At 40.2% G+C, this 24,140-nt stretch overlaps 1 protein-coding gene across 1 annotated transcript in view; it reads left to right on the top strand.

Moving 5' to 3' along the window:
• Window positions 1-24,140, top strand: part of PDE5A (phosphodiesterase 5A) — a 135,340-nt gene that overhangs the window by 30,838 nt on the left and 80,362 nt on the right. The window lies entirely within an intron of this gene.

Raw genomic sequence — 24,140 nt, 5'->3', positions numbered from 1 at the left:
ATTTATTTATTTATGGCTGTGTTGGGTCTTAATTGCTGTACATGGGGTTTCTCTAGTTGCGTTGAATGGGGGCTACTCTTTGTTGCTGTGCACGGGCTTCTCAATGAGGTAGCTTCTCTTGTGGAGCACGGGCTCTAGGCTCGTGGGCTTCAGTAGTTGTGGCACACGGGCTCAGTAGTTGTGGCTCACGGGCTCTAGAGCGCAGGCTCAGTAGTTGTGGCACATGGGCTTAGTTGCTCCACGGCGTGTGGGATCTTCCCGGACCAGGGTTCAAACCCATGTCCCCTGCGTTGGCAGGCAGATTCTTAACCACTGCGCCACCAGGGAAGTCCCTAGACATGTCATTTCTTTACCCCTCTTTCCTGAGGACCTTACTGAATCCTAGGATGTATAATTGTGGTTGTAATTAATTTATTTCATGTTATATTTTACACATCTGAATAACGCTTATTTCATAAATGGTTATCCAGTGGCAGTGGTAATCAGCTGATTTTTTTGTTTGGGTTCAAAATGAGGTTTTGAAAAAATAGAAATTGTATATAACACCAAGCAAAATTTATTGTGAAATTGTAACAAGCAAATGAAAATAGGTTGGTTTATATTTCACCTAACTAGAAGGTTTGGATTCTGTAAGCACTGAATTCTCTCTTCATTTTACATTTATTTGAGAAAAAAAAATAGTTAATCATCATTTAAACTGAATGCTTCAATTGAGTGTCCTCAGCCCTGTCTACACATTACAATCAACTGTGAGACTCTAAAATATTACCAATTAAATTAGAATCTCGAAGGGCAGGGTCTAGATACGGATACATTTTTAAAGATCCCCCAATAATTCTAAAGCGTAACCAGGGTTGAATCATTTTCCTAAGTGAAAACAAATAGGTTGAAAGAGCCCATATTTGTGGTTCTTAACCTTGGCTGCACATAAAATCACCTGGGGAGCATTTTGAAATTCTAATGCCCAGGTTTCACCTTAAATCAGAATCTCTGGTGTTGGGACCTAGGCATCGGTATCTCTTAAAGCTCCCAGGTGGTTATCATGTGCTGCTAAGGTTGAGAACCACTGCCAGGGATACAGGAAACACTTTGCTGGTTCTACTTGATTTATATTCAGATTCTGACATCTTTCCTCTCCGTCCTCCATCCAGTCCTTTACCAAGTCCCATTGATTTTTTTTTTTTTTTTTTGTCTGTTACTGTTTCTCATTTTGATCCCTTTCTTTTCATTCCTGCTGCCTGTACCATAATTCAGATCTTGAAGTAATGCCTGAACTTTTAAAATATTCTTGTGAGGGGTTTCTGTACTTTAAGTCAATTTCCCTTTAATCCACCCTGCATATGCCCTTGGGAATTTTCCTAAAACACGGTTTTCTAAATCAGTGCTTCTAAAACAATAATGTGCATATGGATGTTAAAATGCAGATTCTGAATTCAGTAGGTCTAGGTGAGACCTGAGTGAGATTCTTTTCTAACAAGCAACAAGTTGATGCTGATGCACTGGGTCTACAGATATTTTGATGAACAGGATCCTAAATCAGTCACTTATCAGTAGTCTAAGATACGTTCTCAGTGCCTTAGAGTCGCTACATGGTTTTTTAAGAGGGTAGTTACAGCCACAGTTACTAAAAATTCCTGCAGCTACAACATGCATATGAGATTCAGTAATTAATTAGCTAATTAATTGTGAATGAATAAATAAAATTGAAAAGCCCATGCATGGACCAGTGGTGTTCTTAAGCAGACTGCTAGATAAAGCAAATAAAAGACATGTCTTATGCGATATTGGGGACATAGTTATACTAAAAAATTATTTGTTGTTCATCTAAAATTAAATTTGACTGGACATCCTATATTTTATCTGGCTGCCCTAGTTATAAACCAAGGATTATGATTGTGTGCACTTAAAAAGATGATGTTCAGCTTTTAATTTGTAAGTATGTTTTAAAACCATGGCCTGAAAAACAACTTTGTACTGGGTGAGAGATTCAGCTTGAATCATGCTCTGGTTAAATATCTCTTTTTAAATAGCATGAACAATGGGGATTGGGGGAACCCATGAGGATGTGTAGCAAAATCAACAGGGTGAAGTAGGTGAGACTGCCCTTCTGTAAGAGAGCGTCCTCTGGGTACACGCGTTTCTGTCTTTATGACTACCAGTGAGGATGATTTAAACTAAAACAACAATAACAAAAATCCCCACTGTATTGAGGTATAAATTACGTACCATAAAATTCACCCATTTTAAGTGTATAATTTGATGAATTTTTGACAAATGCATGTACAGTTATATAACCACCACTGTAATCAAGATACAGAACATTTCTGTCCCCTCAGATATTTCCCATGTAGTTGACCTCCTCCTCCCTCAACCCCCAGCCCCTGAGAATCACTGATCTGTTTTCTGTCACTGTTGTTTTGCCTTTTCTAGAGTGTCATATAAATCATATAAGTGGAGTCATACAGTATGTAGTCTTGTGTGTCTGGCTTCTTTCACTTAGCATAATGCTTGTGAGATTCATCCATGTTATTGCGTGTCAGTAGTGTGTTCCTTTTTATTGCTGAGTGATTATTGCTTGGTATGGATCTGCCACAATTTGATAATCCATTCATCTGTCGATAGACATTTGAGTTGTTTCCAGTTTTTGTCTGTTAGAAGAAAAGCCACTGTTTGCATACAGGTCTTTTTGTGGACGTGTTTTCGTTTCTCCTTGGTAAATATATAGGAGGGGAATTTCCAGGTCAAATGGTGGGTGTATGTTTAATTTTATAAGAAACTTCCAAGCTCCTTTCCAAAGTGGCTGTACCATATTGCTTTTTTACCAGCAATGTATGAGAGTTGCAGTTGCTTCACATCCGAGGCAACGCATGGTATGGTCAATTTTTTTAAAATCTTAGCCATTAAATTTGATTGCATGAATGAATAACCCCACTCTCAGTCGGGGGTCGTCTGCTCATTAACAGACCTGATTAAAGTGGGTTCAGCTGCAGGTCCCCAGATTGTGATTGTCCAGAGCTCTCCTTAAGATTTCTGCTGGGCTCCTCAGCATCCTCAGGGCGATCTTCCTCCATGCTCCTTCATCCTCTCCTACTGTCTGTTTCACCCTATGATAACTTGATATGAAGGCTGAGCTCTTCACTGGTTTCCACAAAAGTTTTTTCACATGAAGCATTTCATGAGATAAACAACCTTCCGTAACTTCACTGGAGTCTTAGTAACTTTACTGATGGGAAGGTTTCCAAACAGCTTTTTAAACATCTTGCTGACCCTCCCTATTCTCTGTCCTCTCCCCCTTGTTCCCTCTCCTCCCACGCTCACCCTGCCTGGTTTGAAATTATTTCCTGTGAGAATTATTTCTTCAGAAAAAAAGGAATGAAGAGAAACAGTCAGAAAAACAGGCATACACTCAGCATGGCTGTTGAAGTATAAAAAGTACTTTGGCTGACCGAGAACCAAGGCCCCTAAGAAGATGCCATATACGACTTCCAGAATTATCCTTAAATTTATAGCTATATAAACAAACTCAGGGCAATGTTTGCTGTTGTGTACACGTAATAGAAAGTACTCTTTCTCCCACGAAGCTTTTGAAATCAAAATGGAGAGTCACAGTAAGGCTTTGGGGAGTAATTGTTAAGATTGCTTGCTCTGGGCTTGAATCCCTCACCACTTACATGATGAGTAACCAGGAGGGAGCTGGTTAATCCCCTTGATCCTCAGTTTCCTCATCTGCAAAATGAGGGTTATGAAAGGACCTGCCTCACAGGGTTGTTGTAAAGGTTGAATGTGTTCGTGCATGCAAAGGGCTTCCCATACTTTCTGGCACACTGGGAGTGATCAATGAATGTCAGCTGTTATTTTTTAAAGGAGACATAGAACTAACTGAACTCTTATGAGAAACAAGGAATGATAAAGTTGTATGCAGAGGTCATCAGCCACATAATAACCAAACAGCTGGGAGCAAATGACAAGCAGCTCGGTCCCTGACTTAACTGGTCTGTTACCCTGTAACAAACTTTAAGCGTAAAAGAAAAGTACTTTTCATTGTTTTTCCTCATAATATGAATGAGGCAAAGTAAATTTGGTTTCTTCTCTTTGTATTCGTCCAGTTGTATTGAGTAAGCCAACACTGATTCCAACTAATTTACCAAGGAACCTAAGAAGAAATGTCATTACTGACTGTTTATAAAACAGTCCTTGGTACCTTTTAGTGACCCCAGTTACTTAAGGTACCAACTCTGGAGAGCTGCCTGAAGGGAGCAGTTGAATATTGAACACTAAAGTCTGAACTACAACATAGTCCAGAAAATTCAGGAAGATTTTTAAGATTCAGTAAAATGTATAATCACTTCATCCGCCTCTAGTGAAGTATCTCAACCAATTAAAATTTTTCAGGAGTTATTTTCATTAGTGTTATAAGCATAATAGTGCAATGCTTTTTTAGAAGTCAGGATCATAGATATTCCTAAAACTTCTGTGACAGATTTTTTTTTTTAAATGACAGAGGATAAGTTTTTGCAATTTTCCCCTCTCCGTACTCCCTTCTAAGACAATGGTGTTAACTGGCAAAGTGTGTGTGTGTGTGTGTGTGTGTGTGTGTGTGTGTGTGTGTGTGGGAGTGGGGACTGAAGAAGCTAGAGGAAGCTAAAATAATTTATTTTGGAAAGGTCAGAGAGCTACTGGCTAGAGAAGATGAATGAAGACAAAAAGTAAAGGGGTCTGGGGAGAGAAGAGAGCCAGCCCAGGCTCTATGACAGAATGGCTTGAGGGACGACAGAGTAGGACTTTGGAAATAACTGCCTATCCTGTGGAAACTATTCTAGGGACTTGACATATATTAATTCATTTAATCTTCATAACAACCATAGGAGGTAGTCATTATTTTATTCCCACTTAACAGATGATGAAACTGAGACACGGGACATTTAGGGAACTTGGCCAAAGTCACATAACTAAAAACTGGCAAAGCTGAGATTTAAATCTAGGCAAGAGGGTTTCTTAAAATTCTGCCGTGGATGATGACTACACTCTCCTTTCTTCCCCCTCAGTGTTTTCTTGAGCCGCTGCAGTAAACATTTAGGTTACTGTTGATTTGGGGGTGGGAGGTGCACTGATGTGAGATGTGGCTCCGTGTAGAAGCAGGGCTTGAAGGTGGAGACAAGGAGACCTGGCTATATTCTGATGGCTCTTCAAAGTTCAGTGTTGCAACCACCCTGCAGAAGGACTCTTTAAAATGAGACAGAGTGGTGGCGGGGAGAAAGAAGGGCAGGGAGCAGGGGCGGGGGAGAGAAAGAGGGGTCAGAGTCACATCCTCTATAATGTCTTAAGAGGAGTCCATCCAGTAAACAAGAAATCTTTACCAGGGATGAAAGGGTTACAGGAGCATGTTTGATGTTAATCTGGGCCAGTGTGCTCTGTGATATGCACAGGAAGCATCATGAAAAAAACGTGCAGCAAGTGTGTGAATTTTTAGAGCTGCTGTTAAATTTCTTTCAGGCTTAACACTGGATTTTTCAGACCTGGGCACTTGGATCAGTTTTTTTATTTTTGTCACATGCATTAGTTATTTCCATAATCAGATGGTTCTTTTATGTTTAGTAAAGAAGTGCAGGGAAACTCAACTCTTTCTCTCTAAGCTCAGATGACCTATTTCTGAAATACTGCCCTCTCTTGAAGTATTGCTTGTTATGACATGGTGGAGATGAGTGCTTTTTTTTTTTTTTTTTAATTTATAGGGGCTGCACCAATGAGGTAGAAGCCAGGACATTGTGAAATAGTGCAAATTCTGTGAAAATTTCATATTGATCTGAGGTAGAGATTATATCCAATAATGTCAGGCTAGGCTGATACCTGTTTTCTCTTGATTGAATGTCAACTCCAGTTATTAAGTAAAAATCTAATTTGGAATCAGAGCTCTTATCCTCCTTCTCTGTTTTTATCATTTTGATTTTATTTTATCATATTTGATGATATAATTCTTTGATGCAAATATAGCAGTTGTAATAAAAGAATTATGATAAGTTTTTTTTACAGTGTAATAAAGGAGCATTTTTATCTAACTATCCAATTGTTTATATCTTCTTTTAAAAGAACAGTGAAAAACTTCAAAAAATATCAGCGAATTTTATGAGATTTTTATGAAATAAATATAATGCTTTGATGAATCAATGAGATTTAATGCCTGCCAAAAATCATAAAGTAAAGCATTAATGGAAGCAAATGTGTAATTCCAACTTATATAAAAGTAAATGTTTTCTAGAATTTAAGCTACATAACATTTTTTTAATTTTTATTTATTTTTTTAAGCTACATAATTTTATCTGCTCATCCCCCGCCTAAGTTAAAAATATTCTCATCCCCCCCCCCCCCACAAATTATCTTGTTTTGAAAGTAATTGTTGAATCACTGCACTGCAATATGTAGAGTCCTGGTCTAGGCAGTGAGGATATTAAAAAAATGAAGCACGGAAGATACTTAGAAACTTTTTTTTCAATTTCAATAAGAGGGAGATCTTATATACCAAAAAGCAAATATCAATACAAGGTAACAAAACAAATGTTAAATGAGTTAAATATTCAGCACCCAATTTCAAAGGAAAGTCTGTGAATTTCAAGAACTGGAGGAATCGCAGGAAGAATGAAAGCTGTGGTTTCATACAGCAGATCCCTGCTGTGTTTATCCCACAGGCTTAAGAGAGGAAGCTTGAACATGCTTTCTGTGAGAGGGCGGAGACAGGGTAGATGCTTGCTTATGGTATTCTGCTCTCACTACTGACTAGGGCTTTTCTTAAACTTGTCATGTAAGCTTGGAACAGATGAAGAACATTACAGCTTTATACATAATCCTACAATTGCAAGTCAGACTGGATGAGAATACAGCTATAAGAATAAGCAGAGTTTAATTGCAGACTGTCAGCTGATCTAGATCTATTTTAGTCTTAAAGAATTGGCTAGTTACGTGTTTTTTGAAAACTTATAAATTGTCCATTGCATTTATTCCCCTGTGATATTTTCTCATAGCTTTGTTTTAGCAACAAAACTAAAATACTCCGAAAAGTTTCCGTCGGTTCTGGACTTGATATGGTGATGGTGAAGATCTTTTCTTTTTCTTTTTCCACATTACCCTTTAAATAATAAGTGTATTTTACAAAGAAGACAGTAACCGCTTTCCTAAGGGAAAAAACATTTCTCAAGAGCATCAGATGAAAAACATAATGCTAGTAGGTTCAATCCCTGAGGTTACACTACTGATCCAGGAGAAGAAGAAAGAGTGAATAAAAGCTTGAGGCTGAAGATTAAGTTAATGGTAGGCTATATTTACCCAAATCTCATTTTGAATGCTCAGAAAATTTGGTTCAGACTGAATGCTCTGATTTATTCAATATGGGGTTTATCTTCATTGGCAGTTTTAGAATAACCATTCCAGCACTTGTTGGAATGCATTGCATTTTTAATTTGATAGAGCATTTGTAAGTTTAATTTTGAGAATTTTTATATAGATCCTGAATTATGACTAGTAGAGGTCTGGAACCAGTTGCAGATAAGCATAAACGATTTCTTTGTATAATATCTGACCCAGAACCACATAATTAGACCTGGGGATGGATTTTGATTATTAAATAATTTTCATGCATTCCTAAAGAGTTAAGGTGGTTGTCAGTGAAACTGCTGCGCTCTCTCTCTCTCTCTCTCTCTCTCTATATATATATATATATATATATGCAAACATCTACATTCATCTAAGAGCCAAGATTATATAGGTAAAGTGCTTTATAAACTATGTACTCTGTATTCCTTCTTATTAAATCCTCATCTAAAAGTTCCTACTTGTTTCTCATCTACCATAGAGTGGAAATTAATATTCTAGGCAGAATTTAAATAAAAGTATAAATGTTATCTTATAAAATTTTTGAATCATAATTTTCTTTTTTTTTTTTGGTGTCACTTGGTAGCAGTGATAAAATGAAAATGACCTGGATTTAGAATTCCAGATCCATTTGATTATTACAGATTATTTGATGATCGTAAGTATATTAGTGATCTCTTGCAGCATAACAAATTACCCTAAGCTTAGTGATTCTGAACAACAGCCTTCATTATCTCAGTTTCTGTGGTTCAGAAATGCCAGAGCGGCCCAGCTGGCTGGGTGCTTCTGGCCCAGGTTCCCTGCCTGTGGCCGCACTCAGGAGGCAGCAGGGGGCGCCTGACTCACGCTCGAGCGTTCACTTCTCAGAGGGCTCACTCGCGTGGCTTTTGGCAGGAGGCCTCAGTTCCTGGCCAAGCGGGTCTCTCCACAAGTCACTCCGTGTACTCAGCACGTGGCAGAGTGAGCAAGCAGGAAGAGGCACTGCCTTGTATGACCAAGTCCCCAGACCTGTTCACCTTCGCCTCACGATAACCATTCATCAGAAGCCAGGCATCAGGTCCAGCCCGAACCCGGGGAGGGCAGTTAGGCTCCACCTCTTGAAGAGAAGAGTATCAAAGAATGTGTGGAGATGTTGTGAAACCACCAAAAGTACTATGCGCATTTTGAGGCTTTAGTCTCTTTCCTTAAAAAACTGTTCAGATGATAAATGAGGAACTCTGCTTGTTAATTAAAATAATATCTTAAACAAAGGCCTACTGTATAGCACAGGAAACTATATTCAGTATCTTCTAATAACCTATAATGGAAAGAATCTGAAAAAGAATAGTGTGTGTGTATGTGTGTGTGTGTGTATAAACGGAGTCACTTTGCTGTACACCTGAAACTTTATAAATCAGCCATACTTCAATAAAAAAATCTTAAAACTTAGTACTTCTCAACCTTTCATATACTAAAAATAATATGAACTACCAGAGGTAACACAGACTAGGTTTAAATAAGGTGGCAAGTTGGGGTATGTGCTCTGCCAGATTGGCTTGATATCAAAGGGAAAAGAGGAAGTAGAATTGAAAGAGGAGGGCTGAGGAGAAGAAGAGGAAGATGCTTGCTGTTTGAGCTGCAGCAAACCATCGAGGTATTAAAAGTCTTCTAAAATGTTATGTCGCAAATGCAGGTCTTCATGAGATCAATGTTTGTGTGTAGCTTAGGTACTTTGCTTCTTTTTTTTTTTTTTTTGCGGTATGCGGGGCTCTCACTGTTGTGGCCTCTCCCTTTGCGGAGCACAGGCTCCGGACGCGCAGGCTCAGCGGCCATGGCTCACGGGCCCAGCCGCTCCGCGGTATGTGAGATCTTCCCGGACCGGGGCACGAACCCGTGTCCCCTGCATCGGCAGGCGGACTCTCAACCACTGCGCCACCAGGGAAGCCTGGTACCTTGCTTCTTAATGCCCATGGAAAATGCTCACTGGTGCATCCTTATTATTTCTCGGCACCATTGTTTTCTGCCTCCCTCATGGATCAAGATTGGAGGGAACGTGTCTAGTAAATACCTTAGCACTGGAGGCGAGGCTGTGCAGCCAAGCTGAGGCAAGATCACGAAGCGTCCTCAAGCTGCATGCGAAGGACGTGCTGGTTTTTTGTTTTTGTTTTTTGTTTTAAGCCAAGAAACATTTGCTGTCATTTAAAGATCTGTGTGGCCATAGCATTAAGGGTGAAGAGTTTTCTTTGTTTAATCTCTAACCAGAGCCACATAATTTGATACTTGATAGGTTTTGATTTCCATATTTGTTCATACATGGAGAAAGCCCTGGGTCTGGAAGCAGGGAAGTTGGTAAGGAGACTTTTGCATAATCCAGACTAGGAGTGGATTTGTTACACTTCTGTTTAGGTGGTTGAGGGATTGATTTGGTGGAGGGTTAAGTAGAAGGAAGAATCTAGAATACTTTCTAGTGGGGAGAATTGTGATATTCCCTAAAATAAAACATGCAACGGAGAGAATTGGTTTGTGGGGATCAAAACCATTTTTGTGGGGGGTGTTATTTTACTGTCTGTTCCTTTCTCCTCTCTCCTCAAGTCTCGGTGTTGCATCACCATCTCCACTTTCATCCGGTGGTCTTGCTCACTCTTCCAGTGAAAAATAAAGCAGTTACGGGAAGAATTCCACAGGAGAACTTCCCCATTGTCTTTCCCCCTGCTCTTGCGTCTGAGTTTACATCCTCTGGTTTCCCTTTTACATTAACCATCTGTGAAATAGCCAAAGTCAGTCTCGCACTTGTGCACCAGATCACATCCCATCTCATGTGCTCCAAGACACGGCTCAGCAGCTCTCCCCTCTGTGACCAGAGTCACCAAAATTCCCCTCTCTACCAAACTGGTTTATCAGCATACAGACACGCTGTTATTTCTCCCATCTTAAAAACAAAAGCAAACGCTCATTGGACTGCATATCTCCTTTCAGAGATCACCATTTCTCTGATTACCATCAGAGCTAAACTCTTTGAAAGAGTTGTCCACGTTTGCCATTTCCATTTCCTCCCACCCTCCGGAGCATAATCCACCCAAGCCTTCACCCTCACCGCTCTGTGAAAACCACTCTTGGCAGGGTCGCGTGGCGTCCACAGGGCAGGAACTTACGATCATTTCTCAGTACTCACTTTACCAGGCAGGGCGGCAGCACGTGGCCTTGTTGATCACTCATTCCTCCAGGACAGATTGTCTTCAGTTGCTCTCCAGGACCTCAGACTCCCCAGTTTTTTCCTTCCATCTCTCTGACTGCCTCTCTGTCTCCTTAGCTGGGGCCCACTCATCACAACACTGCTAAATGTCTCAGCCCTGGACCTTCACTCACTGCTTATGTGATCTTATTTACTCTCACAGTTTTAAATACCATTTGTGTGCCAACTGAACTTACATTGCAACTGTGTTGTTTCTTCAATTTAAACTCATATATTCAACTGCTTACTGGACTACCTATATGTGTCTAGTGGGCATCGTGAACTTAATATGTCTGAAACATCACTGCTAATCTCCCTTCCCACTAAACCTGCTCTATACTCAGCCCCACCACACTTAACTTCTCTGTCATCCCAGCTGTTCAGGCTAAATTCCTTCTTTCTTTCTCCCCCAGTAGATATCCAGCTGATCAGGAAACACTCTTGACTTTCCCTTCAATCACTGCTCTCCACCTGTACTTCTACCACACTGGAGCTTCAGTGTGGAGCCATCAGTATGGAGCACCTGAATTATTATAGTAGCCTCCCTAACTAGTGTCCCTGCTTCAAGCCTTTAACGCCCTTCAGTCTATTCTCAACACAAATTTTAGAAAACATGCTAGATCTCATCCCTCCCCTGCTCAGAACCCTGCAATGGATTTCCACTTCACTCTCTAAGAAAGGTCCCCCATGACCTGGCTCCCGAAGCCCCTCTGATATCACCTATTGTCTCCCCCTGCTAATCCTCTCTAGCACACTGTTGTTGTTTTCTCTGCACCCCAGGGCCTTTGCACTTGCTGTTTCCTTGTCTGAAGTTCCGTTGCCTAGTTCTCCACATGGCTCAGTCTGTCACCTCCTTCAGGTTTTTACTCAAATGACATCTCAGGAAGAATTTCTTCCGCCGTCCTTATTGACTATCTACCATTATGTCTATCCCTGCTGTTTTCTTCATGACACTTAAGCACTTAATCACCATATTAACTTACGGGTTGATTTCTGTTTCCGCTCCCTAGACTGTAGGCTGCCATGAGAGCAAGGTGAAACAAGAATGCTTCACAGAGGAGGTGACATTTAAACTGCATCTGCGATATGCAATAATGCTAGCTGACCTGAGAACTTCTTTTTCAAAAATGTTTCTCTGCCATCTTGAAGCATGGAAACCAAAGTAGATTGACAAATTAAGGGATTTCAGGTAGAAATTTAATCAAGGCTATGTGGTAAATAGTAGTAGGACTAGGATCTTCCTGCCAACCCTTAGAGATCAGTAACAACTATTCTGTATTGATGTTATCCTCCCCATTTTAGATGAAGAAATGTGGACTTCATCAAGTTAAGGAAACTTCCTGATATTCCATCTCTATTAAGTAGCAGAGCTGGAATTGATACCCATGTCATCTTATTCTAAGGCTGCATTTTTCTCACTGTGAAATAATTACCTTCTTTCATCTTTATTCATGATTGGACCTGAAAAGCTACCAGCCAACTCCTTACTGTTTTAGTTTTTGAAAATGCAAATTATGGACTGGAATAATAGAATGACAAAATCTAGAGTTGCCAACAATGATTCCAAATTAATTGCTTGTATATTATCTGGCATAGCTGTGTGGAGGAGGGCATGTCTTTTTGTGCTGGTAACACCTACAAGCTAGGAGTTCTGCTAGTGAGACTGGTGTCTGTCTGCATCTGAGCTTTCATATGTGATTATCTTTTCAGGCTCATCTTCCATTTGGAGGAAAAAGCACTTAGAGGTAAAATATTATAAGTTATATTCTCTATACGAAGGATTTGTTGAGTGTAAAACAATTATAAACACACATTTTTCCCCTGGATCTCTGAAGTTAAATGTTAGGAATATCTAGCTTCTATGATGTGAATATCTAACTGGCTAGGATGCAGTTAGATGGTCCAGTAGAGGCAAGAACACTGATCTGAACATTTAGTTCAACTCCCACTGAGATGGCATTCCTTTGATACCAACTTTAATTTGCAAGTGAGATTCAGCCTATTCAGTGTTTTGATGCATGAAACTTGCTTTTTGCCACTTTTGCTGTGTTATTTCTCCTCTGTTTGTATTAGGCCCACATTTATGAGCACACCCTTTTACCCTGTAATTATCAGGAAGCTTTACTAGCACAGCACCTGGCCAGGGTATAGAGGCATGGACCTGTTGTAAGTGCAGGCAGTACTGGAACAAACTCAATCCTGGGTTAACAGAGTCCAAGTCCAACAACACTGTCCAGGGTGTGCTTTGCAGGCCAGCATCTGGCGGAACGCAGGACACCACCCTGAAAATAAATCATAGTTATTAAATAGATCCAAGGCTCTGAAGTCATTTTTGGCAATGTCATGTGTAGTGGTGGGCATAACAGTGATAGAGTTATTCTGATACAAAGTGCAATTTGTACAATATATATTGAGGACACATTTTTTTTAATTGTTATTTTGGACTTATTCCCGAATAGGCAGAGAGATAGAGTTTGAAAGAAAGAGTTCCAACTCTAGCAAAACAACTGTCTTGAGTGCTGGTTTAAGATCAGTGATTCCTTGAGCAACTTTCTTCACCAATCTGTGCTTAAGGTGACTTGTCTGTGAAGCTTCAACATGAGGTACAGACACACAGTGGGGGGTTTGACAGTGGTCATAGTGAGACAAGAAACGTGACAGTGTCCACCACAGAGCTCGTCACCTAGTGGAGGTTCAGAAAATGGCTGTTCCCTCCCTTTGCAGTGTTGCAAGGCCAGACAAACGGAGGAATGGAAAGTTAAATAAAAATGGTGAACACTGAGCGCACCCTGCCGTGGGAAAGACAGCAGGCTCCTGTCTGCTATGTACCCTTTGTGTCTCTGCAGTTTTTAAAGGGCATAGGAGGAGACTCTGCTCACCATGGTTATGTGCTGCTCTGTCTCAGGCCTGAATCTCTGTATCCCAATGGACAGAAAGATCTGATTAGAAGGCAGCAGGTCCCTGTGGTTCTAAGACCTTTACACCTCATTGCTTAAAAGCTGGTGTGGCAGAGAGTTTGGTATTTGGCAGGGAAGAGGAAATTGTGTGTGTGTGTGTGTGTGTGTGTGTGTGTGTGTGTGTGCGCGCGCGCACGCACGTGTGCAAAGGGATAAGAATAAACGCTAGGATTGAGAATTATACCCAGCTTCCCCTTGTCTGGAAGGAATGCAGTCTCAGGTTGGCACCTCTCCCACTCGACATTCCCAGGGCAGGACAGCTACTGACCCCCAGCGGTGGATTTGTCCTGGTGCCATCTGGGGAGCATCCGTCCTGTCTGATAGCACAGAGCAGATGGTCAGGACCTCAGCACGCTCCAGGACAGCTGAGGGCTCAGCACATGGACCACCACTTTCAAATGTCATCAGCAATTACAAATTTACTTTTAAGACTTTCAAATACTTTTTGAAAAACAAGGTAAAGTTGACATACAGTGAAATATGCAGATCTTCATGTACAGTTTGATGAGTTTGACAAATGTTTATTCATCTGTATAACACCCCAGTCAAGACAGAGAACACTTTCATCACCTCTGTCAATGCCCACAACCCATGGGCAGCACAGTTCTGATTTTTATCATCATAGACTAATTCTGCTTTTTCTTGAATAATCTGCTTATTTTTGAAACTGCATTATTACCTGTTTTCCCCTGAAACATAGGATTCTTTATGTTACGTAAGTAGTTCTTGGCTATAAAAATGTGTCTTTAAGGTTTATTATAGAAGTCAAAGAAAGCAGAACTTTTAGCAGCCACTTTGGATTTGTCTTTGTTTCCTTCTTTCTTTTTTTTAAAAAAATTTATTTTATTTATTTATTTTTGGCTGAGTTGGGTCTTCATCGCTGCTCATGGGCTTTCTCTAGTTGCAGTGAGCAGGGGCTACTCTTCGTTGCAGTGTGCGGGGTCTAGGCACGCGGACTTCAGTAGTTGTGGCACGCAGGCTCAGTAGTTGTGGCACACAGGCTTAGTTGCTCCGCTACATGTGGGATCTTCCTGGACCAGGGCTCGAACCTGTGTCCCCTGCATTGGCAGGCGGCCGGGAAGCGCTGTCTTTGTTTCTTAAAGTTATAGTTTTGAAATTGTTCCATTCCCTTTGATGAAAGCATGCCTTAAAAAGATAAGCGTATGGGGCTTCCCTGGTGGCGCAGTGGTTGAGAGTCTGCCTGCCGATGCAGGGGACACGGGTTCATGCCCCGGTCCGGGAAGATCCCACATGCCGCAGAGCGGCTAGGCCTGTGAGCCATGGCCGCTGAGCCTGCGCGTCCGGAGCCTGTGCTCCGCAACAGGAGAGGCCACAACAGTGAGAGGCCCACGTACCGCCAAAACAAAAAAAGATAAGCGTATGTATGGGGTCTGAAGACAGTCTTGGATGTACTGGGAAACCGGTGGTCATCATGATTCCTCTAGTTTAAACAATAGTGCTTACAAACCTGTATTTTATATACATAGTGCTGGTTTCACTTTCCCCTGCGGGGGAGTAGCAGGAAAAACACAAGCTTTGGGATCAGACCTGGAGAGCATCTGGGTCTGTACATTCTTGCACTGCCTATTTAACTTTTCTGAACATCAGCTGCCCTTGTGATAAAATGGGAATAATAATATCTACCTGAAAGGGTTGTGACAAAGGTTAGATGGATTAACAGACAAAGTGCCTGTTACATAAGAGGCCCTCCCTTTTCCTTTTTTTAAGTGGCAAACTTCTTGACATTATAAGTTTTTTTTTCTTTCTTTTTTATTTTTGGCTGTGAATAGGTTTATTAATTAAGGCCACTGGCCATCGGTCATGTATTTCTGATGCCAGTCATCTTCAGAGCATTGCTCTTTATATCCTTCAACTTCCTAGAAGCTTCCCTTCACCTTGGCTCCCTCTTCCTGGCCACCCAGGCTGTGAGAATAAACTAAAATCATCCACTTCTATACGTGTTCCTGTCTTGTCTTCCAATCCTGGAAGATCGATAGACATACTCCTGAGAGAAATAGGTGTAGCGGTGCCTGTGCATACAGAGGGATAAAATGAGTCCCAACCAAGTAAAGTCAGTCTTACCATTTAAAGCAATATCAAACCTTGATTCTCAAACTCATTAACGAAAGCCAGACAACCCAAAACAACAAAAAGGTCAAAATTGGCAAACGTACACATAGGCAACACAGAAGAAGAAAACCAATGTAGCCAATAATAATTAAAAAGCTCTCTAGTAATCAGGAAAATGCAAATTAAAGCAATAATGAGATACATTTTTATACCCAACAGATAGACAGAGGTTAGAAATTTAGCCTCATAATACTAGGGGTTGGTTAGGATGTGAGGTTAGCAGGAACCCTTATACATTGCTGATAAATATAAATTTCTGTAATCCTTTGAAGATTTCATCAAAGAAACTCTCGCACTTGTGCACGAGGAGACCTATACAGAGACGTTCAATGTGGATTATCTGTAATAGCAAAAAATTGCAAACAACCCAAACATTTGGGGATCAAATGAGCAAAATTTGGCATGGAATACAATGAGACTGGGAAGGAAAAAGTCCAGTTTGTTGTTATCTTAATTGAACTTAAAAAAAAAGAGGAAACATTAACAAATATTAATGCTTAGTAGTTCTATATCAATGGCTCTCAAAGTTTTTTCTCCCTACACCAGCAGCCTTTGGCATCACCTGAGAACTTTTAGTAAAACAAGTTCTCAGGCGCCAACCCAGATCTCTGACTCTGAAACTCTGGGGGTGGAATCCAGCAAGCTGTGTTTTAACAAGCCCCGTTTTACCACTGTTCTAGATGACAAAGACATGGATACTTACTGTACTTTTAAAATTAAAAATTAAAACTAACAATCTCAAGCTTTTCTTTCCCACTCTCCCAAAGCCGTTTTAGGCTATAAGTTTCAACTCCATAAGTAAAGGCTTATTAAGAGTATGTATTTCTTACTCACACACAAAGTTTTTGTATGTGGACAGATCTCTTAATATCAAGCAAAGAGCAGAGAAAAAAATGGGCAAAAAAAATTTTTAACATCTTTACTGGAGTATAATTGCTTTACAGTGTTGTGTTAGTTTCTGGTGTATAACAAAGTGAATCAGTTATATGTATACATATATCCCCATATCCCCTCCCTCTTGCTTCTCCCTCCCACCCTCCCTATCCCACCCCTCTAGGTGGTGACAAAGCACCAAGCTGATCTCCCTGTGCTATGCAGTTGTTTCCCACTAGCTATCTATTTTACATTTCGTAGTGTGTATATGTCAGTGCTACTCTCTCACTTTGTCCCTGCTTACCCTTCCCCCTCCCCGTGTCCTCAAGTCCATTCTCTACGTCTGTGTCTTTATTCCTGTCCTGCCCCTACGTTCATCAGAACTTTTTTTTTTTTTTTAGATTCCATATATATGTGTTAGCATATGGTATTTGTTTTTCTCTTTCTGACTTACTTCACTCTGTATAACAGACTCTAGGTCCATCCACCTCACTACAAATAACTCAATTTTGTTACTTTTTATGGCAAAATAATATTCCATTGTATATATGTGTCACATCTTCTTTATCCATTCATCTGTCGACGGACACTTAGGTTGCTTCCATGTCCTGGCTATTGTAAATAGAGCTACAATGAACATTGTGGCACATGACTCTTTTTGAATTATGGTTTTCTCAGGGTATATGCCCAGTAGTGGGATTGCTGGGTGGTATGGTAGTTCTATTTTTAGTCTTTTAAGGAACCTCCATACTGTTCTCCATAGTGGCTGTATCAATTTTCATTCACACCAACAGTGCAAGAGGGTTCTCTTTTCTCCACACCCTCTCCAGCATTTATTGTTTGTAGATTTTTTGATGATGGCCATTCTGACTGGTATAAAGTGATACCTCAGAGTAGTTTTGATTTGCATTTCTCTAATGATTAGTGATGTTGAGCATCCTTTCATGTGTTTGTTGGCAATCTGTATATCTTCTTTAGAGAAATGTCTATTTAGGTCTTCTGCCCATTTTTGGATTGGGTTGTTTGTTTTTGTGATATTGAGCTGCATGTGCTGTTTGTATATTTTGGAGATTAATCCTTTGTCAGTTGCTTCATTTGCAAATATTTTCTCCCATTCTGAGGGTTGTCTTTTCGTCTTGTTTATGGTTTCCTTTGCTGTGCAAAAGCTTTGAAGTTTCATTAGGTCCCATTTGTTTATTTTTGGCTTTTTTTCCCATTTCTCTCAGAGGTGGGTCAAAAAGGATCTTGCTGTGATTTATGTCATAGAGTGTCCTGCCTGTGTTTTCCTCTAAGAGTTTTATAGTGTCTGGCCTTATATTTAGGTCTTTAATCCATTTTGAGTTTATTTTTCTGTATGGTGTTAGGAAGTGTTCTAATTTCATTCTTTCACATGTAGCTGTTCAGTTTTCCCAGCACTGCTTATTGAAGAGGCTGTCTTTTCTCCATTGCATATTCTTGTCTCCTTTATCAAAGATAAAGGTGACCATATGTGCGTGGGTTTCTCTCTGAGCTTTGTATCCTGTTCCATCCATTGATTTTTCCTGGTTTTGTGCCAGTATCATACTGTCTTGATTACTGTAGCTTAGTGGTATAGTCTGAAGTCAAGGAGCCTGATTCCTCCAGCTCCATTTTTCTTTCTCAAGATTGCTTTGGCTATTCGGGGTCTTCTGTGTTTCCATAGAAATTGTGAAATTTTTTGTCCTACTTCTGTGAAAAGTGCCATTGGTAATTTGATAGGGATTGCACTGAAACTGTAGATTGCTTTGGGTAGTATAGTCATTTTCACAATGTTGATTCTTCTAATCCAAGAACATGGTACATCTCTCCATCTGTTTGTATCATCTTTAATTTCTTTCATCAGTGTCTTATAGTTTTCTGCATACAGGCATACAGGTTTTTTGTCTCCTTAGGTAGGTTTACTCCTAGGTATTTTATTCTTTTTGCTGCAGTGGTAAATGGGAGTGTTTCCCTAATTTCTCTTTCAGATTTTTCATCATTAGTGTATAGGAATGCAAGAGATTTCTGTACGTTAATTTTGTGTCCTGCTACTCTACCAAATTTATTCAGTAGCTCTAGTAGTTTTCTGGTATCATCTTTAGGATTCTCTATGTATAGTATCATGTCATCTGCAAACAGTGACAGCTTTACTTCTTCTTTTCCGATTTGGATTCCTTTTATTTCTTTTTCTTCTCTAATTGCTGTGGCTAAAACTTCCAAAACTATGTTGAATAATAGTGGTGAGAGTGGGCAACCTTGTCTTGTTCCTGATCTTAGAGGAAATGGTTTCAGTTTTTCACGCTTGAGAACGATGTTGGCTGTGGGCTTGTCATATATGGCCTTTATTATGTTGAGGTAGGTTCCCTCTATGCCTACTTTCTGGAGCATTTTTATCATAAATGGGTGTTGAATTTTGTCGAAATGTTTTTCTGCATCTATTGAGATTATAGTATGGTTTTTCTCCTTCAGTTTGTTAATATGGAGTATCACGCTGATTGAATTGCATATATTGGAGAATCCTTGCATTCCTGGGAAAAACCCCACTTGATCATGGTGTATGATCCTTTTAATGTGCTGTTGGATTCTGTTTGCTAGTATTTTGTTGAGGATTTTTGCATCTGTGTTCATCAGTGATACTGGCCTGTAGTTTTCTTTCTTTGTGACAACTTTGTGTGGTTTTGGTATCAGGGTGATGGTGGCCTCGTAGAATGAGTTAGGGAGTGTTCCTCCCCCCTATTATATTTGGAAGAGTTTGAGAAGGATAGGTGTTAGCTCTTCTCTAAATGTTTGATAGAATTTGCTTGTGAAGCCATCTGGTCCTGGGCTTTTGTTTGTTGGAAGATTTTTAATCACAGTTTCAATTTCAGTGCTTGTGATTTGTCTGTTCATATTTTCTATTTCTTCCTGGTTCAGTCCCAGAAAGTTGTACTTTTCTAAGAATTTGTCCATTTCATCCAGGTTGTCCATTTTATTGGTATATAGTTGCTTGTAGTAATGTCTCACGATCCTTTGTATTTCTGCAGTGTTAGTTGTTACTTCTCCTTTTTCATTTATAATTCTATTGATTTGAGTCTTCTCCCTTTTTTTCTTGATGAGTCTGGCCAATGGTTTATCTATTTTGTTTATCTTCTCAAAGAACCAGCTTTTAGTTTTATTGATCTTTGCTATCTATCATTTCCTTCATTCATTTTCCTTTATTTCTGATCTGATCTTTATGATTTCTTTCCGTCTGCTAACTTTGGGGTTTTTTGCTTTTTATGTCTCCAGTTGCTTTAGGTGTAAGGTTAGGTTGTTTATTTGAGATTTTTCTTGTTTCTTGAGGTAAGATTGTATTGCTGTAAACTTCCCTCTTAGAACTGCTTTTGCTGCATCCCATAGGTTTTGCGTCATCATGTTTTCATTGTCATTTTTTTCTAGGTAATTTTTGATTTCCTCTTTGATTTCTTCAGTGATCTCTTGGTTATTTAGTAGTGTATTATTTAACCTCCATGTGTTTGTATTTTTCACAGCTTTTTTCCTGTAATTGATATCTGGTCTCATAGCATTGTGGTCAGAAAAGGTACTTGATATGATTTCAATATTCTTATATTTACCAAGGCTTGATTTGTGACCCGAGATATGCTCTATCCTGGAGAATGTTCCATGAGCACTTGATAAGAAAGTGTATTCTGTTGTTTATGGATGGAATGTCCTATAAATATCAATTAAGTCCATGTTGTTTAATGTGTCATTTAAAGCTTGTGTTTCCTTATTTATTTTCATTTTGGATGATCTGTCCATTGGTGGACCTGGGGTGTTAAAGTCCCCTACTATGGTTGTGTTACTGTCGAATTCCCCTTTTATGGCTGTTAGCATTTGCCTTATGTATTGAGGTGCTCCTATGTTGGGTGCATAAATATTTACAATTGTTATATCTTCTTCTTGGATTGATCCCTTGATCATTAGGTAGTGGCCTTCTTTGCCTCTTGTAATAGTCTTTATTTTAAAGTCTGTTTTGTCTGATATGAGAATTGCTACTCCAGCTTTCTTTTGATTTCCATTTGCATGGAATATCTTTTTCTATCCCTTCACTTTTAGTCTGTGTGTGTCCCTGGTCTGAAGTGGGTCTCTTGTAGACAGCATATATACGGGTCTTGTTTTTGTATCCATTCAGCCAGTCTATGTCTTTTGGTTGGAGCATTTAATCCATTTACATTTAAGGTAGGTATTGATATGTATGTTCCTATTACCGTTTTCTTAATTGTTTTGGGTTTGTTATGGTAGGTCTTTTCCTTCTCTCGTGTTTCCTGCCTAGAGAAGTTCCTTTAGCATTTGCTGTAAAACCGATTTGGTGGTGCTGAATTTTCTTAACTTTTGCTTGTCTGTAAAGGTTTTAATTTCTCTGTCGAATCTGAATGAGATTCTTGCCGGGTAGAGTAATTTTGGTTGTAGATTTTTCCCTTTCATCACTTTAAATATGTCCTGCCACTCCCTTCTGGCTTGCAGAGTTTCTGCTGAAAGATCAGCCGTTAACTTTATGGGGATTCCCTTGTATATTATTTGTTGTTTTTCCCTTGCTGTTCTTAATGATTGTTCTTTCTTTGTATTTAATTTTTGATAGTTTGATTAATATGTGTCTCAGCGTGTTTCTCTTTGGGTTTATCCTATATGGGACTCTCTGCGCTTCCTGGACTTGATTGACTCTTTCCTTTCCCATGTCAGAGTGACTATAATCTCTTCAAATATTTTCACAGTTCTTTTTTTTTCTCTTCTTCTTCTGGGACCCCTATAATTAGAATGTTCCTGCATTTAATGTTGTCCCAGAGGTCTCTGAGACTGTCCTCAGTTCTTTTCATTCTTTTTTCTTTACTCTGCTCTGCAGTAGTTATTTCCACCATTTTATCTTCCAGCTCACATATCCGTTCTTCTGCCTCAGTTATTCCACTATTGATTCCTTCTAGAGTATTTTTAAGTTCATTTATTGTGTATGCATCACTGTTTGTTTACTCTTTAGTTCTTCTAGATCCTTGTTAAATGTTTCTTGTATTTTGTTCATTCTGTTTCTGAGATTTTGGATCATCTTTACTATCATTACTCTGAATTCTTTTTCAGGTAGGTTGCCTATTTCATCTTCATTTGTTTGGTCATGTAGGTTTTTACCTTGCTCCTTCGTCTGTAACATATACTTTTTTGTCGTTTCATTTTTTTTTTTTTTTGATGGGTGGGGCTGTATTCCTGCCTTACTGGTTGTTTGGCCTTAGGTGTCCAGCGCTGGAGTTTGCAGGCAGTTAGATAGAGCTGGGTCTAGGTGCTGAGATTAGGACCTCTGGGAGGCCTCGGTCTGATTAATATTCCCTGAGGTCTGAGGTTCTCTGTTAGTCCAGCGGTTTGGACTCGGAGCTCCCAGCACAGGAGCTGGAACCAAGATCCCGCAAATCGGTGGCTGGGAGTTCCTCCCGTCCCCTTAGGTGTCCGTGGTCCCCCACTCGTGCCTGGTAGGTGCTCTAGTTGTACAGAGACACGCATTCTACATCCTGCTAGTCCGCCAGTTTGACTCCGCCCTTTGTAACAACTTTAAATGGAGTATAATCTAATGCATACAGATCAGGAAGCTGTCTTAGAGAACAGCATTCTCTGGCCCATTTCAGTTCCTCCTAGATCAACAAGCAGGGTGACGGCTCTGGCCCAGACCAAAGAAATCTACCACCTCGCTGAAGGCGGGGGCTCAGGTCCGGGCGACCGTGAGAGGAGGGGCCAGACCTGTCCAAGGCAACCCCTCTGAAAGCCTGAGCCAAACCTGTCCTTTAGTGGGCTCCGTACATCCCAGAGCCCTCCCTTAACATAGGCCTCACCAAGCACACCGAAATGGGCAATTTTTATTAACTATTATTCAGATGTGAATTGTCCAGTAAGTACATCACCTAAATAAAACTTTGATATCTGACACTTCTCCCATTATCATCAAGAACAAATATCTGTGAAGCATTGAGTACATTCAGAGTCTGATGCTTCCTTAAGACATAAGATATAAATCATGTCCTTAGGAAACAATTGAGTTGGATGTGAACAGAGAAAATGAGGTTAAAAATGAGAATAGCTCACTGTCAGATCATAGCACCCTCAGATGTAACACAGAATTTCAGAGGGCTTTGGAGGGAGGCTTTCTGGAGGCAGCCTCAGCCGAGAAGCTAGAAGGTAGTATTTCAAGGAATGACGTGAGCAAAGGTCTTTGTAGCGTTCTACTTCAAAGGCCCATGTAAGTGATTTTAGTTCAAGTTGAGCCTATGGAATGAGAGTCTTCAGTTTTTGTCCTATAGATGGACGCATGGAAGTATTAAAAGCTATGAGCAATGAGATGACTTGTATGTGCAAAGTAGTGTTCCAGGAAGGGAAATTTGGACTTAAGTGTCATAGACGGACTGAGGCAAGAAAACAATTAGCCATGAGATGCCAGGGCTTTCAAAGAAAGTGAGGATTTAGGTGGTGAAACACAAGATATAATGTGGGGTCAGGAAGAGCGAACAAGGAATGGGGGCATGTTAATGGAACATATTAGTTTCTTATTGCTGCTGCCAAAAACTACTGGAAATTTAGTGGCTTAAAACAACACAAATGTATTATCTTATAGTTTTGGAGGTCAGAGTCCAAAATAGTTGTCACTGGGCTGACACAAAGGGTCGGCAGGGCTGTCTTTCTATGTGGAATCTCTAGAGAAGAATCTATTCTCTTGCCTTTTGCTGCTTCCACGGGCTGCCCACATCACTTAGCTTGTGGCCCCTTTCTATCTTCATAACCTGCAGCCGCAGGACTTCCCTGGCGGCCCAGTGGTTAAGACTCCACGCTTCGAATGCAGGGGGTGTAGGTTCAGTTCAATCCCTGGTCGGGGAACTATGATCCCACATGCCTCGAGGTCAAAAAAAACAAAAAAAAAACATAAAACAGAAGCAATATTGTAACAAATTCAATAAAGACTCTAAAAATGGTCAACATCAAAATAACAAAAAAGATCTTATAAAAAAACCCCAAAAAACCCTGCAGCTGCATCTTAAAATCTGTCTGACTCTCCTGCCTCCCACTTTCCATCATAAGGATTCTTGTGATTGCATTGGGCCCACTCAGACGATTCAGGATAATCTCCCTGTCTCCACATCCTTAACTTACTCACATCTGCAAAGTCCCTTTTGTCATTAAGGCAGCGTAGTCATAGGTTCCAGGGATTGGGATGAGGACGTCTTTGGAGGCCATTCTTTTGCCTGTACCACAAGGAATATGACCATAATTTGCTGATTGCCTAGGATTTGGAAGAGAGGTGGAAAAGCCTGGATTGGTCCTGTCAACCCTCTCAGTTTCATTTTACCTGTAAAACAGGGGTGGGCAAGAGGATGGGGGTGGGATTCCCTTCCAAGCCTAACACTCTGACTAGAATGTCAGCTCCATGAGTATAGGGATTTGTGTCTGTCTTGTTCACTACTGAGTCATCTTCATTGTCTAGAAAGTGACTGGTATATTAAAGGTACGTATTAATTATTTGTTGAGTAAAATATTTGTTGCTGAATGAATGACCGAGTCAAGAGAAAGTTTGAAAAGAGCACTGGGAAGAATTCTCCACTGGCTCCTGTCTACGTTAAGTT

Source organism: Phocoena phocoena, chromosome 5, assembly GCF_963924675.1.
Source record: "Phocoena phocoena chromosome 5, mPhoPho1.1, whole genome shotgun sequence".
NCBI classification, from domain to species: domain Eukaryota; kingdom Metazoa; phylum Chordata; class Mammalia; order Artiodactyla; family Phocoenidae; genus Phocoena; species Phocoena phocoena.
The sequence above is the reverse complement of the archived record's forward strand: the minus strand, read 5'-3'. Positions and strand labels throughout refer to the sequence as shown.